Below are 10,021 nucleotides of genomic sequence, written 5' to 3'. Positions count from 1 at the left end.
CAAATTGTACTCGAATAACCCAAATCCAGATCGCTTCTCGGCCATATCGCTAAGGCCAAAGTGTACTCGCATAACACACATCCAGACCTCTTCTCGGCCTTATGGCTAAGACCAAAGTGTACTCGCATAACCCAAATCCAGATCTCTTCACGTCCTTATGGCTAAGATCAAAGTGTACTCGCATAACACACATCCAGATCTATTCTCGGGCTTATGGATAAAATCAAAGTTTACTCGCATAACACCCATCCAGATTGCTTCTCGGCCTTATGGCTAAGATAAATGTGTACTCGCATAACACACATCCAGATCGCTTGTCGGCCTTATGGCTAAGATCAAAGCATACTTGCATAACACACATGCAGACAGCTTCACTGCCTTATGGCTGAGGTCAAATAGTACTCGCATAACGCACATCCAGATCGGTTCTCGTCGTTATGGACAAGATCAAAGCGAACTCGCATATCACACATCGGGATCACTTCGCGGCCTTATGGCTAATATCAAAGTGTACTCGACTAACCCAAACCAGATCGCTTCCCGGCCTTATGGCTAAGATCAATGGGTACTCCAATAACGCTAATCCAGATAACTTCTTGGACTTATGGCAAAGTGCAAAGTGAACTCATATAACTCAAATCCAGATCGCTCCTCGTCCACAGGGCAAAGATCAAAGTGTACCCGCATAACCCAAATCCGAATCGCTTCTCGGCCCTATGACTAAAATCAATGTGTACTCGCATAACACACATGCTGATCGCTTCTCGGCCTTAGGGCTAAGATCAAAGTGTACTCGCATAACAATCATCCAGCTCGCTTCTCGGCTTTATGGTTAAGACCAAAGTGTATTCGCATAACACACATCCTGATCGCTTCTCGGCCTTATGGCTAAGATCAGAGTGTACTCGCATAACACACGTCCATATCGCTTCTCCGCATTATGGCTAAGATCAAAATGTATCCGTGTAACCCAAATCCAGATCGCATTCCAGCCTTATAGATAAGATCAAAGTGTTCTCGAATACCATACTTCCAAATCTCTCCTCGGCCTTTGGATAGGATCAAAGTGTACTCGCATAACCCAAATACAGTTCGCTTTTCGGCCGTATGGCTAAGACCAAAGTGTAATCGCATAACCCAAATCCAGATCTCTTCTCGTCCTTATGGCTAAGATCAAAGTGTACTCGCATAACACACATCCAGATCTCTTCTCGCGCTTATGGATAAAATCAAAGTGTACTCGCATAACCCAAATCCATATCGCTTCTAAGCCTTATGGCTAAGATCAAAGTGGACTCGCGTAACGCACATCGAGATCGCTTCTCGGTCCCATGGCTAAGACCAAAGTGTACTCGAATATCACAAATCCAGATCGTATCTCTTCCTTATGGCTAAGATCAAAGTGTACTCGAAGAACCCAAATCCAGATCCCTTCTCGGCCTTATGGATAAGATCAAAGTGTACTCAAATAACCGAAATCCATATCGCTTCTCGGCCTTGTGGTTAAGATCAAAGTGTACCCGAATAACCCAAATCCAGATCGCTTCTCGGCCTAATGGCGAAGATCAAAGTGTACACGCATAACATACCTCCAGATAGCTTCTCGGACTTATGGTTATGCTTTTCCATAATTATTCATATTAGCCGTAAGGCCCGGGAGGCGATCTGGATCTTTGTTATGTGGGTACACGTTGATATGAACCGTAAGGCCGAGAAGATACCTGGATCTGTGTTATGCGAGCACACGTTGATATTAACCATAATGCCGAGAAGCGTTCTGGAGCTGTGCTGTGCGAGTTTTATATAATTATATAAATTTTTATACCGGTTTGTATAGTATATTATATTTCTATATAATTTTAAACTGTTTTATCTATTATAACACACGTTTCCATAGCATTATTTTGTTTTACGTGGTTTTACATTGTTTTGTATACTTTTTTATTGTATTTCACCTATTAGATTGTGTAATGCAGTTATATATATTATTATGAAGTTTTGTGCAGTTCCATATAACTTGATATAGTTCTATATTGGCCTATATAGTTTTATATAGATCTGTATAGTTTAATATAATTTATGTAGTTTTATATAGTAGCCATAGTCTTATATAGTTTCATGCGGTTTTATATTTTTCTATATTGTTCTATATTGTATTACACCATTTTACATTGCTTGACACAGTTTAATATTTTTTCGTATTGTTTTAAATATTTTTATATCGTTTTATATAGCATTATACATTTTTATATAGTTTGATATAGTTTTATATAGTTTAATATAGCTATATATAGTTTTAAACAGTTTTATATACTTTTATATAGTTTTATTTGTTTTATATAGTTTTATATAGTTTTATATAGTTTTATATAGTTTTATACAGTTTTATATAGATTTATATGGATTCATATAGTTTTATATAGTTTTATATAGTTATACACAGATTTATACAGTTTTATACAGTTTTATACAGTTTTATACAGTTTTATATACTTTTATATAGTTTTATTTGTTTTGTATACTTTTATATAGTTTTATAAGTTTGATATGGCCTTATACAGTTTTATATATTTTTATATAGATTCATGTAGTTTTATTAGTTTTATATAGTTTTATATAGTTTTATATAGTTTTATATAGTTTTATATAGTTTTATATAGTTTTATATAGTTTTATATAGTTTTATAGAGTTTTACACAGATTTATACAGTTTCATACTGTTTTATATACTTTTATACAGTTTTATTTGTTTTGTATAGTTTTATATAGTTTCATTAGTTTGATATAGCCTTATACAGTTTTATATATTTTTATATAGTTTTATTTATTTTTATATAGTTTTATATAGTATTATATAGTTTTATATAGCTTTATATAGTTTTATATAGTTTTATATAGTTTTATATGGTTTTATTTGTTTTATATACTTTTATATAGTTTTATTTGTTTTGTATAGTTTTATATAGTTATATTAGTTTGAAATAGCCTTATACAATATTATATATTTTTATATAGATTCATGTAGTTTTATTAGTTTTATATAGTTTTATATAGTTTTATATAGTTTTATATAGTTTTATGCAGTTTTATATAGTGTTATACAGTTTTATTAGTTTTATACAGTTTTGTATAGTTCTGTATAGTTTTATGTAGTTTTATTAGTTTTATATACTTTTAAAAAGTTTTATAAAGTTTTACACAGTTTGATATAGTTTTATACAGTTTTATTAAGTTTTATATAGTTTTATATAGTTTTATATAGTTTTATATAGTTTTATATAGTTTTATATAGTTTTACACAGTTTTATATAGTTTTATTAGTTTTATATAGTTTTATATAATTTTATATAGTTTTATATAGTTTTATATAGTTTTGTTAGTTTTATATAGTTCTACATAGTTTTATATAGCTTTATATAGTTTTATATAGTTTTATATAGTTTTATATGGTTTTATTTGTTTTATATACTTTTATATAGTTTTATTTGTTTTGTATAGTTTTATATAGTTTTATTAGTTTGATATAGCCTTATACAGTATTATATATTTTTATACAGATTCATGTAGTTTTATTTGTTTTATATAGTATTATATAGTTTTATATAGTTTTATGTAGTTTTATATAGTGCTATACAGTTTTATTAGTTTTATACAGTTTTGTATAGTTCTGTATAGTTTTATGTAGTTTTATTAGTTTTATATACTTTTAAAAAGTTTTATATAGTTTTACACAGTTTTATATAGTTTTATTAGTTTTATATAGTTTTATACAGTTTTATAAAGTTTTATATAGTTTTATATAGTTTTATATAGTTTTATACAGTTTTATATATTTTTATATAGTTTTATATAGTTTTATATAGTTTTATATAGTTTTATATAGTTTTACACAGATTTATACAGTTTCATACTGTTTTTATATACTTTTATATAGTTTTATTTGTTTTGTATAGTTTTATATAGCTTTAATAGTTTGATATAGCCTTATACAGTTTTATATATTTTTATATAGATTCCTATAGTTTTATTAGTTTTATATAGTTTTATATAGTTAAATATAGTTTTACACAGATTTATACAGTTTTATACTGTTTTATATACTTTTTATATAGTTTTATTTGTTTTGTATAGTTTTATATAGTTTTATTAGTTTGATATAGCCTTATACAGTTTTATATATTTTTATATAGATTCATATAGTTTTATTAGTTTTATATAGTTTTATATAGTTTTATATAGTTTTATATAGTTTTACACAGTTTTATACAGTTTTATTAGTTTTATATAGTTTTATATAGTTTCATAAAGTTTTATATAGTTTTATATAGTTTTATACAGTTTTATATAGTTTTACATAGTTTTATACAGTTTTATATACTTTTATATAGTTTTATTTGTTTTGTATAGTTTTATATAGTTTTATTAGTTTGATATAGCCTTATACAGTATTATATATTTTTATATAGATTCATGTAGTTTTATTTGTTTTATATAGTCATTATATAGTTTTATATAGTTTTATGTAGTTTTATATAGTGCTATACAGTTTTATTAGTTTTATACAGTTTTTGTATAGTTCTGTATAGTTTTATGTAGTTTTATTAGTTTTATATACTTTTAAAAAGTTTTATATAGTTTTACACAGTTTTATATAGTTTTATTAGTTTTATAGAGTTTTATACAGTTTTATAAAGTTTTATATAGTTTTATATAGTTTTATATAGTTTTATACAGTTTTATAACTTTTATATAGTTTTATATTGTTTTAATAGTTTTATATAGTGATAAACAGTTTTATTACTTTTATATAGTTTTACAAAGTTTTATACAGTCTTATATAGTTTTATACAGTTTGATATAGTTTTATATAGTTTTATACAGTTTTATTAGTTTGATATAGTTTTATATAGTTTTATTTGTGTTGTGTACTTTTATATAGCTTTATTTGTTTTGTACAGTTTTATATAGTTTTATTAGTTTGATATACCTTATACAGTTTTATATATTTTTATATAGATTCATGTAGTTTTATTAGGTTTATATAGTTTTATATAGTTTTATATAGTTTTATGTAGTTTGATATAGTGTTATACAGTTTTATTAGATTTATACAGTTTTGTATAGTTCTGTATAGTTTTATGTAGTTTTATTAGTTTTATATACTTTAAAAAGTTTTATATAGTTTTTACACAGATTTATATAGTTTTATATAGTTTTATATAGTTTTATTAGTTTTATATAGTTTTACATAGTTTTTATGTAGTTTTATGTAGTTTTATATAGTTTTATACAGTCTTATTAGTTTTATACAGTTTTATACAGTTTTATATAGTTTTTATATAGTTTTATTAGTTTTATATATAGTTTTATATAGTTTTATATAGTTTTTATATAGTTTTATTAGTTTTATATATAGTTTTATATAGTTTTATATTGTGTTTATATAGTGTCACACAGATTTATACAGTTTTATTCTGTTTTATATACTTTTATATAGCTTTATTTGTTTTGTATAGTTTTATATAGTTTATTAGTTTGATATAGCCTTATACAGTTTTATATATTTTTATATAGATTCATATAGTTTTATTAGTTTTATATAGTTTTATATAGTTTTATATAGTTTTATACAGTTTTATAAGTTCTATATTTTTATACAGTTTTATATAGTTTTATTAGTATTATATAGTTTTATTTAGTTTTATATACATTTATGTTGTTTTATATAGTTTTATTAGTTTACTACAATTTTATATAGTTTTATATAGATTCATATAGTTTTATTAGCTTTATTAGTTTTATATAGTTTTATATAGTTTTATATAGTTTTAACTAGTTTTATTAGTTTTATAAAGTTTTATAAAGTTTTATACAGTTTTATATAGTTTGATATAGGTTCATATAGTGTTATATAGTTATATTAGTTTTATATAGTATTATATAGTTCATATATAGTTTTATATAGGTTTATATAATATTATCTAGTTTTATTCAGCTTAACTAGTTTTATATAGTTTTACACAGTTTTATATAGTTTCATATAGTTTTATTAGTGTTATATGGTTTTATACAGTTTTTATATAGGTTTATGTAGATTCATATAGTTTTAATATAGTTTTATACAGTTTTATGTAGTTGTATATAGATACATATAATTTTATTAGTTTTATATAGTTTTATATAGTTTTATATAGTTATAATAAATTTTTATATAGTTTCATATAGTTTTATATAGTTTTATTAGCTTTATATAGTTTCATACAGTTTTATATAGTTTTATATGGATTCATATAATTTTATTAGTTTTATATAGTTTTATATAGTTTTATATAGTTTTATATAGTTTTATTAGTTATTATATAGTTTTATATAGTTTTAAATAGTTTTATTAGTTTTATATAGTTTTATTTGTTTTATATAGTTTTATATAATTTTATATTGTTTTATATAGTATTATATAGATATATTACTTTTATATAGTATTATATAGTTTTATATAGCCCTTATATAGTTATATATAATTTGATATAGTTTTGATAGATTTTTTACCGGTTTATATAGTTTTATATAGTATTATATAGTTTTATACTATTTAATATAGTTGTACATAGTATTATATAGTTTTATACAATCTTCTTAGTTCTATATAGTATTATATAGTTTTATATAGCTTTATATACTTTTAAATAGTTTTATATAGTTTTATGTAGTTTTATACAGTTTTATATACTTTTATGTAGTTTTGTTTGTTTTGTACAGTTTTATATAGTTTTATTAGTTTGATATAGCCTTATACAGTATTATATATTTTTATATAGATTCATGTAGTTTTTTTAGTTTTATATAGTTTTATATAGTTTTATGTAGTTTTATATAGTGTATGCAGTTTTATTAGTTTTATACAGTTTGTATAGTTCTGTATAGTTTTTATGTAGTTTTATTAGTTTATATACTTTTAAAAAGTTTTATATGGTTTTACACAGTTTTATATAGTTTTATTAGTTTTATATAGTTTTATACAGTTTTATAAAGGTTTTATATAGTTTTATATAGTTTCATATAGTTTTATTAGTTTTATATAGTTTTATATAGTTTTATATAGTTTTATTAGTTTTATATAGTTTTATTTGTTTTATATAGTTTTATATAGTTTTATATAGTTTGATTAGTGTTATATAGATTAACACCGTTTTAGATAGGTTTATATAAATTCATAAAGTTTTATATAGTTTGATATAGTTTTATTAGTTTTATTATTTTCATTAGTTTTATATAGTTTCATATAGTTTTATATAGTTTTATTAGTTTTATATAGTCTCACACAGTTTTCCTTGGTTTTATGTAGATTCACATAGTTTTATTAGTTTTATATAGTTTTGTGTAGTTTTATATAGCTTTATACAGTTTTATATATGTTTATATAGATTCATGTGGGTTTCATATATTTTTATATAGTTTTATATAATTTTATATTGTTTTATATAGTTTTATATAGTTATATTAGTTTTATATAGTATTATATAGTTTTATATAGCGTTATATAGTTATATATAATTTGATATAGTTTTGATAGATTTTTACCGGTTTATATAGTTTTATTATTTTTATATAGTTTTATATAGTTTATATAGTTTTACACAGTTTTATATAGTTTTATTAGTTTTATATAGTTTTATATAGTTTTATATAATTTTATATAGTTTTATATAGTTTTATATAGTTTTGTTTAGTTTATATAGTTCTACATAGTTTTATATAGTTTTATATAGTTTTATATAGTTTTATACAGTATTATATAGTTCTGTATAGTTTTATATAGTTTTATTAGTTTTATATAGTTATATACAGTTTTATTACTTTTATATAGTTTTTACAAAGTTTTATACAGTCTTATATAGTTTTATACAGCTTGATATTGTTTTATATACTTTTATACAGTTTTATTAGTTTGATATAGCCTTATACAGTTTTATATAGATTTATATAGATTCATATAGTTTTATTAGTTTTATATAGTTTTATATAGTTTTACACAGTTTTATACAGTTTTATTAGTTTTATATAGTTTTATATAGTTTCATAAAGTTTTATATAGTTTTATATAGTTTTATACAGTTTTATACTTTTTATATAGTTTTATACAGTTTTATATACTTTTATATAGTTTTATTTGTTTTGTATAGTTTTATATAGTTTTATTAGTTTGATATAGCCTTATACAGTATTATATATTTTTATATAGATTCATGTAGTTTTATATTGTTTTATATAGTTTTATATAGTTTTATATAGTTTTATATAGTTTTTTATAGTTTTATATAGTTTTATATAGTTTTACACAGATTTATACAGTTTTATACTGTTTTATATACTCTTATATAGTTTTATTTGTTTTGTATAGTTTTATATAGTTATATTAGTTTGATATAGCCTTATACAGTTTTATATATTTTATATAGATTCATATAGTTTTATTAGTTTTATACAGTTTTATATAGTTTTATATATGTTTTACACAGATTTATACAGTTTTATACTGTTTTATATACTTTTATATAGTTTTATATAGATTCATATAGTTTTATTAGCTTTATTAGTTTTATATAGTTTTATATACTTTTATATAGTTTTAACTACTTTTATTAGTTTTATAAAGTTTTATAAAGTTTTATACAGTTTTATATAGTTTGATATAGGTTCATATAGTGTTATATAGTTATATTAGTTTTATATAGTATTATATAGTTCTATATAGTTTTATATAGGTTTATATAATATTATCTAGTTTTATTCAGTTTAACTAGTTTTATATAGTTTTACACAGTTTTATATAGTTTCATATAGTTTTATTATTTTTATTAAGTTTTATTAGTTTTATATAGCTTCATTTAGTTTGATATAGTTTTATATAATTCTATACAGTTTTATTAGTTTTATTGGATTCATATTGTATTATATAGTTTTATATAGTTTTATATATTTTTATATAGTTTTATATAGTTTTATATAGTTTTATATAGGTTTGAATAGTTTTATATAATTTTATACAGTTTTAAATAGTTTTATATAGCTTTATATAAATATATAGATTCATATAGTTTTATTAGTTTTACATAGTTTTGTATAGTTTTTACATAGTTTTATTAGTTTTATATGGCTTTATATATATATAGTACTATATGAAACTATATAAAACTATATAAAACTAACAAAACTATATAAAACTATATAAAACTATATAAAACTATATAAAGCTAATAGACTATGTAAAACAATAAAGTACTATATAAAACTATATAAAACTATATAAAACTATATAAAACTATTTGAAACTATGTAAAACTAATAAAACTATCTGAAACTATACAAAGCTATATAAATCTGCTAAAACTATATAAAACCATATAAAACTACATAAAACTATATAAAACTATATAAAGCTATGTTAAAACTATATAAAACGATGCAAAACTATATAAAACTATATAGAACTATATATAACTATCTATAACTAGTAAAACTATATGGAACTATACAAAACTATATAAAACTACTAAAACTATATAAAACTACATAAAACTATGTAAAACTATATAAAACTACATAAAACTATATAAAACTACATAAAGCTATATAAAAATATACAAAACTATATAAAACTGTATAAAACTATATAAAACTATATAAAACTAAATAAACCAATAAAAAACGATATAAAACTATATAAAACTAAATAAGGCTATGTAAAACTATATAAACCTATATAAAACTATATAAAAGTATATAAAACTATATAAAACTATGCAAAACTATATAAAACTATGCAAAACTAATGAAATTATATGAAACTATACAAAACTATTTAAAACTGCTAAAACTATATAAAACCATATAAAATTATATAAAACTATATAAAACTATATAAAATTTTATAAATGTATGTAAATCTATATATAACTATGTGAAACTATATAAAGTTATATAAAACTATATAAAACTATGTAAAACTATATAAAACTAT

Source organism: Nomia melanderi, unplaced genomic scaffold, assembly GCF_051020985.1.
Source record: "Nomia melanderi isolate GNS246 unplaced genomic scaffold, iyNomMela1 scaffold0238, whole genome shotgun sequence".
NCBI classification, from domain to species: domain Eukaryota; kingdom Metazoa; phylum Arthropoda; class Insecta; order Hymenoptera; family Halictidae; genus Nomia; species Nomia melanderi.
This window is presented reverse-complemented; position numbering follows the sequence as displayed.